This window comes from Cetorhinus maximus, chromosome 21, assembly GCF_964194155.1.
Source record: "Cetorhinus maximus chromosome 21, sCetMax3.hap1.1, whole genome shotgun sequence".
In the NCBI taxonomy this organism is placed as follows: Eukaryota; Metazoa; Chordata; class Chondrichthyes; order Lamniformes; family Cetorhinidae; genus Cetorhinus; species Cetorhinus maximus.
Window position 1 is genome coordinate 8,169,987 of NC_135899.1, and position 15,120 is coordinate 8,185,106.

Genomic DNA, 15,120 nt, shown 5'->3' on the forward strand with positions numbered 1-15,120 from the left:
GATGCAATCATCCACAAAAATGCTCAAGGATGACAAAAGCCTTGTTCACAAGTGATTTTCTGATATTCTGAGAGATGCAAAGAGAGGCAGTGAGAGATAATACACTGGCAGAGTCTACAGGGTCAACAGTGGAGGGGGAGGGGGGGGAGTGCGATGGCAAGGAGATATATACGATTAGCCCCAGCGGTGTGTTAGGTGGGAACTTCACAAGAAAGGATAGGGCAATTAGGGAGCAGCTTGCAATGAGCCAATGTTGAGTCTTTCTGAGGAGGTAATGAAAGTGGAAAAAGTTGGCAGAAGGATGGAGCAAATTCTACTCTTTTTTCATATATAGAAATGACTTGTATATTGGAAGACAAGAGTAAAATTTCAAAATTTGCCAAAGATGTGGCAAACAGTAAAGATTACGGTAATCACCTGCAACATGATATATGGCAAAATGGGCAGACAAGTGACTGGTTGAATTTAATACACAGAAATGTGAAGTGATGCATTTTGCCAGAAGGAATAAGGAGAGGCAATATAGACTCAATGGTACAATTCTACAGAGTGTGAAGGGCAGAGGGACAAGGGGGTGGGGGAAGGGTTCGTGTCCATCGATCTCTGGAGGTAACAGGCCATATTGAGAGAATAGTTAGAAAAGCACATGGAATCTTGGGCTTCATTAATGGAGGTATTGAGCGCAAAAGCAGGGAAGAAATATCAGGTCAATTGAGCAAAAGCTTAGTCGAAATGAGAGGTTTTCGGGACCATACGGAAGAGAGAAGTGGAGAGGTTTAGGGAGGGAACTCCGGAGTTTCGGGCCCAGGCAGCTGAAGTCACTGCTGTCAATAGTGGAGCATCGGGGATGGGAGAGAATGTCATCGGAGGATGGTTTTAACACAAGAGAAACTCTTCAATTCATGACTTATTTCAAGAAAGGAGGCGCCGCAACTATCTACAGGGCTGATGTTAATATTTAAAGTTTCATGTAATGGCCGACACAAGATTATGTTCCTCCTTTTTATTTCCGTCTCTCTTCCTGGTCTCTGTGTTTGTCTCTGACGGTTTAATGTGTAAAATTCCCTCTGCCTCCCGTTCCCTTATACTGATAGGAGCCAGTTCCAGACTCTGTTAAGGTGATTAGAGACATTTTAGAAAGTTTTCAGCTTTTCACTGGACAATCTCCAGCAGGTCCCCGATCAATTCCTTGTATTTGATCGGGAGCTTTCAGCCTGAATAAAAACCACCCAATCCCACTGGGAATGGACCCTTCCCCGAAATTAAAGAATACTTGGGACTCACCTCTTACTTTCCCACAACCTGATCGAAGATTTTCCGCCTTTTTCCAACAGATCTGTAAAGAGTAAACACGTTCACAACAGCTCGTCCCTCCCTGAAAACTTTCACTTTCGCTTTTCCGTGAGTTACCGAATTGAGTGACGGTCCCTCGTTCCGACCGGAATTATTTATACAATATTCCCCAGGGAATTCATAATGTGTCACCTCAAAGCATGTATTTAATGAATAAAGTGAAGGCTGTGAGAGTATATTTCACAGCAGCACCATCATTATTTTCTGGGAAACGTTTTTTTTGAAATCCCACCCTTTGGCTGCACTGAGATCTGTATTGGGTATGAACCACTTGTCACTCCAGAACATCCCACCTCACTCACTAACCCTGTCAGGGAAATTGACAGCCTCAAAACACACTGTGAAGAAGTTTATCTTGCTTCGTTCTAAATCTCTTGCCTTCAATCTTGCATCTATATCCATTTCTTCATGATTCCATTGGAAATAGTCTATCGATACATAAACTGCATTGAGGATGAGAAAAATAAACCAAGGTACAAAGTGGACAAAGTTTTATATTGGGCTTGACGCTGAGCTACCGACCGTTCTCATCAGGAATGAATCTGTCTTGTTTGATTTCCTGTAAACCTGACCTATCGTACAACGAGTTTGTTTTCACTTTACTCTTGGGGCCTGGGTATCAATGGTAAGTGATTTATTGAACACCCTATTTGCCTGGGAAGATGGTGGTGGGCCTTGTTGAAACACTAGTTAGATGCAACTGAGTGACTGGCAAGACCAATGGTTCTCAAAATTCTTTGATTGAAGGACCACCTTTCAAATGAGTTAATAATCACGGACCAGCCACCTAAATTATAAGAAACATATTATGATAGTAATATGCTACGTGCAAAGAATGTTTTATTGATGAGTTTAAGAACACCGGTATTTAGTTTAATATATCAGTGAGAAAGGTGTACCGCCCTCACTGCAATGTTTCTTTATCCTTGGGACGAGCACAGGGAGATCAAGAGTGTGGAAAGGACAGGAGTTAGGAGAGATAAGGAACCCAGATAGAACAGAGCAGGACCACTGGGGAAGCAGAATATAGTGCGAACAGGAGCATGGATGGAAGAGTGTGGGGGCGAGGGAACAGGAGCACAGGCTGGGACGGGAGCAGGAGTAGAGGGAAAATATAGGCCAGTTAGTCTAACAACTGTCATTGAATAAATGCTGGAGTCCATTATTATGGATGTAATAGAAACATTTAGAAAATCATAATACAATCAGGCAGAGTCAACATAGATTTTTGAAAGGGAAATCGTGGCTGTCAAATTTCTTAGAGTTCTTTCAGAATGTAAGATGCAGGGTGGATAAACTAGATGTAGTTCATTTTTGATTTGCAAAAGTTCCCACGTGAGAGGAGTTCCTGGTGTCAGGGATGATATAGGAGCATGGATAGAGGGTTGCATGAAGTACAAGTAAATCCCTGTGCCCCTTGGAAACATAGACTCAGGATAAATGGGTCATTTTCCAGTTGGTAAACTGTAAACAACGGTGTGCCACAGGATTCAGTGCTGTAGCCTCAGCTATTTATGACCTACATTCATGACTGGGATGAAGGAACTGACTGTATTGCAGCAAAATTTACAGATGAACTTTTAACAAAAGAATAAAACATTTATTAAACAAGAAAGAATGAACTATATTACAATATTCCTTCACACAACTATACCTTTACAGATATAGACAGATTTGTAAGGATAACACAAGTTACAAAAGCTGTCTTATATGCTAATGTTCACAGTGAGTACACAGCCCATGTAAACCAAGAGGTGACCTGTGGTCAGACACACCACACTCTGAAACTAAGTGACAGATGCCACCCCAAATAAATGCCATGGATCCCTCATCAAGTCTCTCCAGACACTTGTCACACCGTGGGCAACCAGTCTCACTGAACTCTATCTTTCAAATGAGGGTTTCCAATCTCCACACTTGAAGAACTCACTTTGGAGTCTTCTCCCGAATGACACTTTCTCTTAGACGCCTTCCACAAGGGTCCATCTGTTTTGTTTTTCTGCCTCTGTGGGTCCCTCTCTCTGGATCCCTGTTGCTTGGAAACAGCACAGTTTTTATCCTACCTTGTTTGTTCTGACTTCCCTTCAAGAGTCAAAAGCTCATTAAAATGCAGGCACAGAAACAACCTGCTGTCTCCACTCAAAAATGAAACTGGATCCCAGTTTCACCTTTTTAACCGACAGTCAGTTAAAGTTAAAACATAGCAAATGAGTTCCACTGACATTTCTAGTTTAATGAAAGCATTGCCCTTTTTAAGAGATTGAATTTGCTTGCCTTGCAGAGATAAACGGCAGAAATCCAGCTTGGAAATTGAAAATACATACAAAAAAGGAGCAGGAATAGGCCTTTCAGCCCCTCGAGCCTGCTCCGCCATTCGATAAGATCATGACTGATCTGATAATAATTCAAATCTGCATGCTGCCTATCACCCACTTGCTTACCAAAAATCTATCTACCTCTGCCTTGAATATTTTTAAAGACTCTGCTACCACTGCCTGTTCAGGAAGCGAGTTCCAAAGACTCACAACCCTCTGAGAGAACGAATTTCACCTCATCTCCATTTTAAATGGGCAGCTCCTTATTTTTAAACATTGACCCTAAGTTCTAGACTCGCCCACAAGAGGAAACATCCTCTCCACATCCACCCTGTCAAGACCCCTCAGGATCTTGTATGTTTCAATCAAGTTGCCTCTTGCTCTTCTGAACTCCAGTGGATACAAGCCTAGCCTGTCCAACCATTCCACATAAGACAACCTGCCTATTCCAGGTATTAGTCCGGTAAACCTTCTCTGAACTGCTTCCAACACATTTACATCCTCCCTTAAGATAAAAGCAAAATACTGCGGATGCTGGAAATCTGAAACAAAAACAAAACTAGCTGGAAAAACTCAGCAGGTCTGACAGCATCTGCGGAGAGGAACACAGTTAACGTTTTGAGTCTGTATGACTCTTCATCAGAAATAAAGAAATATAGAAATGTGGTGAAATATAAGCAGGTAGAGGGGGATGGGACAGGTAGAGCTGGATAGAGGGCCAGTGATAGGTGGAGGCAAAGAAGAGATTGCCAAAGATGTCATAGACAAAAGGACAAAGGGGTGTTGACGGTGGTGATATTATCTAAGGAATGTGCTAATGGTGACATGAATGGTAGAAAGCAGGACAAACAAGTGGCAGATGGCCCTGGTGGGGGTGGGGTGGGGAGGAAGGGATCAAAATGGGCTAAAAGGTGGAGATAAAATGATGGATTTAAAAATAGGTGGGAAAAGAAAAATATTTTATAAATGTAAATTATTGGAAAAAGGGGGATCAGAAAGGGGATGGGGATGGAGGAGAGAGTTCATGATCTGAAGTTGTTGAACTCAATCTTAAATCCAGAAGGCTGTAGAGTGCCTAGTCGGAAGATGAGGTGCTGTTCCTCCAGTTTGCATTGAGCTTCACTGGAACATTGCAGCAGGCCAAGGATGGACATGTGGGCTTGAGAGCAGGGTGGTGTGTTGAAATGGCAAGCAACAGGGAGATCTGAGTCATGCTTGCAGACAGACTGAAGGTGTTCCGCAAAGCGGTCACCCAGTCTGCGTTTGGTCTCTCCAATGTAGAGGAGACCGCATTGGGAGCAGCGAATGCAGTAGACTAAATTGAAGTGCGAGTGAAGTGCTGCTTCACTTTAAAGTAGTGTTTGGGCCCTTGGACGATGAGGAGGGAGGAAGTAAAGGTGCAGGTGTAATACCTTCTGCAGTTGCATGGGAAGGTGCAGTGGGAGGGGGTTGAGCTGTAGGGGGTGATGGAGGAGTTTAGATCTCCTTTGTTTGAGAAAGTCCTTCTTTAAAAATGAAGTCACATAAGTTTACACAACTGTGTGCCTCCAAGGTTGTTTTGCTCTGCCCCCTTGAGATTCTGCAGAAAAGTTAACCCTTTCAGCAGACAGCTGGTCTTTTTTTTAATGTCCCCACAGCTTTTGTATTTTTGAACATAGCTCTTAAAATATTGAATATCATTAATTTTTAAGTTTTTTGACTAGAGCCACAACGGATTTTTGTTCTTTTTCTACAGGTACCGATGTATCCAGTATGATGTAAAGAATGAGAGATGCACATATGCAAGCTCTTTTAATTTGCACATATGCAAGCTCTTTTAATTTAAGAAACACCAATAAAAATATGCACACAGTTTCCAAGAGTGGTTTCTATTGTTATATAAAAATACAGTTCCTTTTGGAGAAAGGTAAATTTAAGAAATTTTTAAAAAGGAAACCTGTTAGCCCAACAACATTGTCATTTGAATTTAGAATAATTTTGAATCTAAAAATTTCCTAATGTAATTTAGTAAGTTGCTTTTGAGAAATTGAAATGTCATCTAAAATAATGAACAAGCAAAATACGCTAATGCTGGGAATCGAATAGGAATATTTGATTTCTGTTTTATGGGGATATTTTGTTGGACTGTGCAGTTTCTCTAGGACTCCTGAGTGAAATAGAATGGGAAAACATTTAGAAGGTAGAGACAGAAAAAGCACCAAATTGGAATAATCTATTTTGAATGTATTTCGATGGGATATCTCAATCTGGTGTTGAAATATATTCTAGTGGAAGGAAAGAATAGATAAGGCTAGTAAATTGATAGATTCCTCTGGGAGATATTTGTGTCCTTGCCTAGGATTTTTTTTGTAAGAGAACTGAATTTGATCGTCTGGCCACTATCAGAAACATCAGGACCATATGTGGAGAGGTAAGCAAAGACTTCAAGATCTTTTGATAAGATCATCTGAATGTCAAGAGTGTGTGGCATGATGTTGAGACACTGCATACATGTGTAGATGTGTTACGTGTGAAGTAACCAACAGAATGCAGGAAATCAGTTCAAAAATGGGCTGGTTCAATGGTCAGGGGATATTTAGAGGAATGCGCTCAAGAACAGGTCTCAGTCATGTGCAACAACTTGACAAACAACATGAAATGGTTAATGTCACCAACAGAGTGAGACAACATCCTTGATTCATCAAGGCACTGACACATACTCCATAGAGGAACTGGCTTCAAAACAATCAAGATAGAAAAACACCAAGATACTTGTCAAATTAGTAAAATTGAACTTTATAAACAACGTTGAAAGATCTGTGTACAGATCACCCCACTGAATGGGCTAACATGTTACCACTGTGAAAGGCAAAAGTAAAGAGAGGAAATGGTATCACCTGGAACAGTTAAAGGCTGTGAAACTTTGTTTTGTTACAGATGTAGATCCTGATTCTCTACATCCTGATATGCATGTTTTTCCTGAACTACTCCTCAAGGATCAACATCTTACAAACAGGGATGGAAGCCCCAGGACTGATGCTGCCTCTTGAGAGAAACTATTGTCAATGCAAGTGAACACCGCGGGTAAGAACTATTTCCACCATCCTTGTGTTCGTATAACTGACAACCACAGTTGTCGTTATTTTCATCCTTTGTTACTTGAGGGTCCTCATCAGGATATTGCAAATCCGTACTTCTGATTTGAGCTGGAGGTCATTTCTGACACCCAATAGAAACCGTGAGATAAAGTGAAGAGTGAGGGATCAACATATTAACAATATATTTCACCCTCAACCAGGGACTGTTGGTAGTTTTAAAACCAATAATTTTAGTGTGATTTGACTATTTTGCAGTCTAATTCAAAATGTCATTTAGTATAGTAAACTAACATGGTTAGTCGCCATTTTGAACTAACCTAATAGTGCCCCATTCATTACCTAGGAGACATTTTAAAAACTAACCAGTTACTGCATTATTGGAAACCAGCCAGTAATGATGGAACAAGTAGCGAGCTGCAATTGTGGGACAGTTGAAGGATAAGTAATCACTCAATAGATGTATTGGTAGGGCTGGTAATATAAGCCTGTAACTGATTAACATTTGATTTTAAATACAGTAATTGTACATTAGGAGAAGTCTGTACACTGTAAGATGTGTTTTTCAAACAGACTGGTAAGATAAGGTGTGATGAAACCAAAGCCTTCATGACCCTGGAAAGTTACATTAAGATGGGTAATGAATGGGGCATTATTCAAGTATGAAACATTTTGAGTAGCCCATTGTATTACTGCATCAGGAGATGCTCACAGGTGTCAGGAGCCAATTATAAATCAGCAGACGGTTAAATTTTTCAATTATTGTTGGACAGTTAGGCTAGTTCTTGATAAAATGTGAGCTGAGGGTATAAAAATGAAGGTTTTGGGAAGCCATTTTGTTAGCATGTTATCCGCGTATTGAGTGACCAGAGGTTATCATCACTTCACACCTTTGGTTTGATCACCTGAGGAAGCTGTCAGAAGTCTGTTTAGTTGTTAAGTTAAGCTTTCTCCTTTTACTGTTAAACTTTTTCTTCTATCTTTTTATCTTGTTACCTTTCCACCTTTTAAATTGTCATAAATCTTTTGAATTTACCATCGGAAGTGTTCAGTCTTGCCTGTAGGTTAAGTCTAGTGTATTCCAGATGATGTACTAAATAGTTCACAGTTGTGGATTTATTGCAAATGAGTTGTACCCCATAAATCAAATTAAACAGTGCATTGGAAACAGCTCAGAAAAGGTTCACTTGGATGATTACTGGAATGAAAGGTTTGTCTTATGAGGAATGGTTGAGCAGGTCGTACCTATACTCATTGGAAATTAAAAGAATGAGAAATGATCTTATTGAAACATGTAAGACTCTGAGCGGGCTTGACAGGGTAGATGCTGAGAGGATGTTTCTTCTCATGGGACAATCTAGAACAAGAGGACACAGTTAAAAATAAGGGATCTCCCATTTAAGATGAGGTGGAATTTTTTTTCTCGGAGGGTCGTTAGTCTGTGTAACTCCTCTGGATGCTGGGTCATTGAATATGTTGAAGGCTGAGTTAGATAGGTTTTTGATTGACAAGAAGTTCAAAGAATATAGAGGACAGGCAGGAAAATGGAGTTAAGGCCACAATCAGATCAGCCATGATTTTACTGAATGGCAGAGCAGGCTCGATGAGCTGAAAGGCCTACTCCAGCTCCTATTTCTTACGATCTTCCATGGACCCTCCTTTACAGGATGATCCTCCTCTTCCAAGGAGCAGTAGTTTCTTCTTTTACTACCAGGTGCAGAGGGACTGAGACCTCCATTTCTCCAGACACTTCATTTCTTGCCCTGCATTGGAAGATCTGTTACAATCTCTCCCCCTTCTCTATAAGGTGCACAAATGTGGGCGCAGTGCCATATATGGTCCTAGGCACATGCACTGTATTCAGGAGTCCCACCTCTATGTGCTCTTCTTCCTCCACATCTTCCTTCCATGGTGGTGCTCCCCCTCCCCAATGGAGATCATTGGGGGGTGCCTCTGCTATTGATCACACAGTCTTCCCTACCAATGCAGGGCAGAGTCGGGGAAGGAGTATTGCTGACACCTGCCAGCCTCGGCCGCTTCAGCTGTTTTGCACACAGGGTACCAGGGCAGTTCCTGAGGACTGCATAATTTGGAAATTACAATGCACACATTTCATTTACAAACTGTTGTTAATGACAATCTTGAACCTCCAACCCCTGACCTCTGCTCCTGGCCCTAAATGGGTATGGACATTCTGACATCATGGATGATGTGGCTGGCCCGAGGCTCCACCTAATTTACAGATTCAGTTCAGAACCGGAGCAGATGTTTGTTTACATCTCAGGTCCAGAAGTAAGGCTAAATCTTCTCCGTTAATTTATTTCCAGTGAAGGTGTGGAGATGGGACTTGATGTCCACACGATAAAATGAAACTGTTCCAGACTCGTAACTGAGATAACCTCTCACCTTCCCGGGGATGTAACTGACTGGGGAGGACTTTATATTAAACTGATCCTCAGACTGCTGGATGGTTCAGAATCCATTCTCTGATCTCCCTTCCTGTCCACATGCTCCGCAGCTACTCCCAGTGTCCAATGCCGATTCCCTGATACCTCCACTTCCCAGATGTGAATCCCTTTGATTCCAGCACAGGTTCCCAGACTGTAAACTTCTATGCAGTGTCAGGGGGGCTCCTCAAAGTACTGGTCCACCACACACTTTTCAGATCCTCAGACACCTCGAGCTAGGGATTCGCTGTTTCCATATCCAGGGTCACAGAGTTGGAGAAAAAGTAGAGAATTGGAGAGAATCACTGGAATTTGGAGGAGAGACTCATTGGGATCATTTCATTGGTGGGGTCGGTTGGGGGCGGGGGCAGGGTGGTAGATTCACTGGGAATTAGGGCAGAGAGACTTGCTGGGGTCAGATGCAGAGATTCACCGGGGATCAGGGAGACATTTTGGGGGTGATGGTAGATAGGCGGTGGGGGATCTGGGGAGATGTGAGAGAAAATTGGTCTGAGTGTGTTTTCTCCCCATTCGTTCCGCTGCCTTCTCATTTTAGTGATTTCTGCATGTAGCCCAGGTAATCCATGCCACTGACTGGCAGTACACTCAACTGGGGGGCCTGGTAGACTACTGGGCTAACATGTACTCCGCCTCTTAAATGCATTCTGTGCCATCTAAAAGGAAGCTGCATTGTTTCATAGGAAGTTGCTCTTGAATACCACTGATGAGACTGCAACAATCATTAGATGAAATACCAGGTCAGGGAATGAGCTCCCAGATTTCCTTGATGTGATACTGGAGGCCCTCATCATCAGCATGGACAGGAGGAGGGAGATCATATTTCCATAGGTGGACAGAAAACCCTCAAGACAAGTCCTCTGAAGTAAGTGAGAGCAAGTGGCTATGGGGGTCAGGAGTTGGCCCTGAGGACCTGGCAGCAGTTCTGGAAGAGCTCCAGTGACCTCACACAGGTCCTGAAGGACTGAATGAATTTACAAATGACATTTCATACCCACCATACCACCAACCTCTCACTCTAATGTGATGCACTGCTCACCAAACCGCAGTTCCTAGCATCCAAGACACTTAACATTCACATACTCCTCACAAACAATCCACTGATCCTAGCCTTACACTCACTTCTGGCTGCATCCATATATCTCCAGCTATTCAACTCTGGCAGGCACATTGCCCAACATAATGCTACAGCAAATTGACACCTTTGGGGATTGATGACAATCTACACATGATCTCCCTTGTGGGCTAGTTCATTGACCAGTATGTTCTTGATTCACCTCGGAAGGAGGCATTGCTGAATCTGATGCTGGAGAATGAGGTGGGTCAAGTTGACCAAGTTAATAATAGAAAAGAGAAAGGAACACACAAAGTAGAACTTCTAAATTGGAAGAGGGCTGACTTCAGTGGGATGTGAGAGGAGCTAACCAGGGCAAAATGGAACCAATGTTGTTTCGAGAAAAACTGTAAAGGAGCAATGGGTAATCTTTAATGAGGAAATGTTTCAGATACAGGCTAGTTACATTCCAACAAGAGGGTAAGGTGGAGGCACCAAAGTCAGGGTTCTTTGAATGTCGAAGGAAATAGAGAATATGATGAAACCGAAAAGAGGGTGTATGATGCAATCAGGTGAACTCTTCTAGCAAGAACCAGGCCAAATACAATAAGTGAAGAGGGGAAGTGAAGAGGAAAATAAGATTGGCAAAGAGAGAGTCAGGGAATAGAATGGCAGTTGACAATGTTAGTAATGTAGGTCCCTTTAAGAATAATGTAGGACAGGATTCAGATAATTAACAGCAGGTGATGCTTATTGAAGACTGTATTTAAGAGCTAGGTTTTGCCCCAGTAGTGTGTTGGCTTCTGGACAGGGAGAGAGTCCAGAAGCAAGGAGTGGGAGCTGGTTTGGCATTGAACTGTGGTTAGACAATACAAATGGTTGTGACCCTCAATGTCTTCTGCAGTCTGGTTTGGCATTAGGCTAATCACCACCTGTTGAACAGCAGTTAACATAAAAGGTAACTTGATATAAATAGGCATGTAAATAGTAAGAGGTAGGTGGGGCTTATTGGGACAAAGAAGGTGATATCTGCTTAATTCTTTTGAGTTATCAACAGTCACAGATTGCAACTCTTTTGAGTACAATCACAGTTCTTGGTTTCCGGGAGTGGGACATGAACCCACAACCCTTCTGATTCAAAGGCGAGGGTGCTATGGACTGAGCCACAGCTGACACCTCGATATCTGCTTAATTTTTTTTTTTGTTGAAACTCTTTCGAGTTATCGACAGTCACAGATTGCAACTCTTTTGAGTACAATCACAGTTCTTGGTTTCCAGGAGTGGGACATGAACCCACAACCTTCTGATTCAAAGGCGAGGGTGCTATGGACTGAGCCACAGCTGACACCTCGATATCTGCTTAATAGTGCAGGGTAAGGCTAGAATACTTAATGAGTGATTTGTATTGGCATTTACTAAGGAAGAGGCTGCTGAAAAAAAATCAGTGGAAAGGCAGATGGGAGAAGTAATGGATAGAAGGAAGACTGATTGACTGGTTGTGCTGGAAAGGCTGGCTATGCTAAGAGGGTAAGTTGCTTGTCTGGATGATTTTACATCCAGGTTTCAAAGGGAACTGGAGGAGCTTGTCAAATCTTTCAAACTTCCCTAGAAATGAGGGAGATGGTGGTAATGTTTGAGAAAACATCAGGCACTTAACGTTTGAGTTAACTGAGAGCTAGTACCAATTTTTAAAAGGCAGATTGTGCTTGATTAATGTAACTGAAATTCTTTGGTAAAGTAACAAGAGCAGGTTAGTGAAGGGAATGCAATGGATATTGTCCATATGGATTTGAAGAAAGCCTTCCACAAAATACCACAGAAAAGGCTGGTTAACAAAATTGAGGTATGTGGAATCAGTCACCATCAGCTTGGATTTTAAAAAATGGCTTGTGGGTGGAAAACAGCAGGTTGTGGTAAATGGCTGTTTTCCAGACTGCAGGATGATAGTAGTGTTCTCAACTTCTATTTTGGAATAGTGAGTAAGATTTCAAAAGGTGTTAATGATACCAAACTTGGAGGCTTGGCAAACGATGAGAATGATACCAATTGACTGCAGTAGGAACAAAAACAGAATTACCCGGAAAAACTCAGCAGGTCTGGCAGCATCGGCGGAGAAGAAATCAGTTAATGTTTCGAGCCTTCATGGCCCTTCGGCAGAACTGAAGCCAAAGTAGGACATTGGCTAGCTGAATGGGCAGGTAAGTGGTAGATGGAATTTATTACAGAATTATGAAATGAAGCATTTTGGCAGAAGGAATAGAGAGGCAACAAAGACTTAATGGCATGGTTCTTAAAAGTGTACAGAGACAGCAGAACTTTAGGGATCTTATGCATATATCTATTTAGAGAATAGTTAGCAAAGTGTGGGATCTTGAGCTTCATAAATAGAGGTATTGACTGCAAAAGTAGGGAAGTTATGCTGAACCTTTATGAAGCTCTGGTTAGGCCACAACTAGAATGTTGTGGTCACTACACTTTAGGAAGGATGTGAAGGTCTCTGAGAGGGTACAGAGGAGATTTAACAATGTTGCTAAAATCCCTCATCCCTGGAGCCAAAGTTAGGTCGGAGAAGCTGGGGTTGTTACCCTTCGAGCAAAGGAGTTTGAGCAGAGATCTGATAGAGATGGACAAGATAATGTAGGTTTAGATAAGGCAGGAAAAGAAAATCAATACCTGTTAATTGAAGTTACAAGGACTAGGGGACATAGATTTAAGGGTTTTGGTAAAAGATATAGGAGAAATGAGGAAGAACTATTTTACTGAGTGGTAATGACCTAGGACTCCCTACTGCACCATCATTCCAGCCATGCATTCAGCTCCACTATCCTGCAGTTTCTGTATTCACTCAGAAGTAGCACTGGGGGAAATCTAGAGATTATTACTTCTGAGGCTTGACAATTTTGCTGGACAGGATGGAGCATTCTAGAATGCCAAAAGCAGCACTACTTTTAAATTTTGATGATCTGCCTAGTTTCAAACAGGGAAACTTTGCCCATGTCAGGTCACCAAAATGTCTCTGCAGCACTTTTATGATGAACTAATAAACAAAAGGTACGACTCTAAATGGGGTGCAGGAGCAGAGTAACCTGAATGTGTATATGTAGGTAAGTCCTTGAAGGTGGCAGGTAACAGTGGTGAATAAAGCATGCAGCATCCTAGGCTTTATTAATAGAAGCATAGAGTATAAGAGCAAGGAGGTTATGTTGAACTTGTGTAAGAAACTAGTTTGTCTCCACTCAAGTATTGCATGCAGTTCTGGGCAACATACTTTAGGTAGGATGTAAAGGCATCAGAATAAATTAAATGGGTGTTCACCAGCTCCCACATGCTACAGGTGCAACATGTCTGCCCTACCATCTTTATTATGTTCTAGTTAACTAATTAGGTTTCAAGTTTGATAATATCACTCAATGACTGTTTGTGGTTATATTAAGTAGTTAAGCTATAAATTCAATACAATACTTATCTCCAAGTACCAGTTTAAACTACTGTACCAGTTAAAGACCTCTAGATTTGCTCTGATTATACTTTGTAAATTCTCTTCCTGTTAGAGTAATCCAATTGAAATTTTAATTTCTCAATTTTGATTTTAAAGCAAAAATATTCACCAACTAGTCACTTACCTACTTCTCTCTGAGATCACACTAAGATTTTTCTGAATGTGGTTGGTGGCCTCTGAACTCCGACCTCTCTCTAGTCTCCATCGCTCTCTGCTCTGCCCAAGGATAGACAAACACTGCAGTGAGAAGCTGGCACAGCTTTCGCACTGACATCCATAAGCAAATAGTGACTTTCTTAAAACTAATTAAAATGTTCTTTACATGTGGTACTTTCATTGATTATTATAACTTAAGTGGGTAGGGTGGTCTGTGATTACTACATCATTTGAAAAATGGTCCTTCAACCAAAGAATTTTGAGAACACTGGTCTAGCCAGGCAGTCAGTTATATCAAACCACTATCAGTGTTTCAGTAAGGCCCACTGCAATCTTCCCAGGTAAATGAGGATGGTCAAGCTGTTCCAGAACAGCTACAACACTGGCATCTACCCAGCTATGTGGAAATTTGCCCAGGTATGTCCTGTACACAAAAGGCAGGACAAATCCAACCTAGCCAATTACTATCCCATAAGTCTGCTCTCCATTAGTAAAGTTTTGAAAGGGGTCATCAACAGTGCTATCAAGCGGCATTTGCTTAACAATAACCTAGTCACTGACACCCAGTTTGGGTTCTGCCAGGGCCACTCAGCTTCTGACCTCATTACAGCCTTGGTTCAAACATGCACAAAAGAGCTGAACTCCTGAGGTGAGAGTGACTGCATTTGACATCAAAGCTGCATTTGACCAAGTGTGACAATCCTGCAACGAGTAACTCACTCCTGACTCTCCAAAGACTGTCCACCATCTATATGACACAATTCAGTGGTGTGATGGAATACTCCTCACTTGCCTGGATGTGTGCATCTCCCACTACAGTCAAGAAGCTTGACACCGGCCAGGACACAGCAGCCTGCTTGATTGGCACCACATTCACAAACATTTCCCTATGCCACCAATGTGCAGTAGCAGCAGTGTGTATCATCCACAAGATGCACTGCAGGAATTCATCAAGCCTCCCTAGACAGCACATTCCAAACCCATGACCACTACCATCTAGAAGAACAAGGGCAGCAAATAGATGGAAACACCGCCACCTGGAAGTTCCCCTCCAAGTCACTCACCACCCTGACTTGGAAATATATTGCCGTTCCTTCACTGTCACTGGGTAAAAATCCTGGAACTCCCTAACAACACTGTGGGTGTACTTACAACACATGGACTGCAGCAGTTCAAGAAGGCAGCTCACCACCACCTTCTCAAG

General features: G+C 42.1%; 2 protein-coding genes across 4 annotated transcripts in view; both read right to left on the reverse strand.

Moving 5' to 3' along the window:
• LOC144695630 (butyrophilin subfamily 1 member A1-like) overlaps window positions 1-1,552 on the reverse strand; it is a 99,812-nt gene extending 98,260 nt beyond the window's left edge. Inside the window, exon 1 of one of the 3 annotated variants that reach the window (XM_078566535.1) lies at window positions 1,285-1,552. The gene's annotated coding sequence lies outside the window, so the exon portion shown is untranslated. The remainder of the gene's footprint in view (window positions 1-1,284) is intronic. The other 2 variants (XM_078566533.1, XM_078566534.1) reach the window with 2 other exon arrangements.
• The window catches only part of LOC144695628 (butyrophilin subfamily 3 member A3-like), a 267,537-nt gene that overhangs the window by 192,222 nt on the left and 60,195 nt on the right, over window positions 1-15,120 (reverse strand). The window lies entirely within an intron of this gene.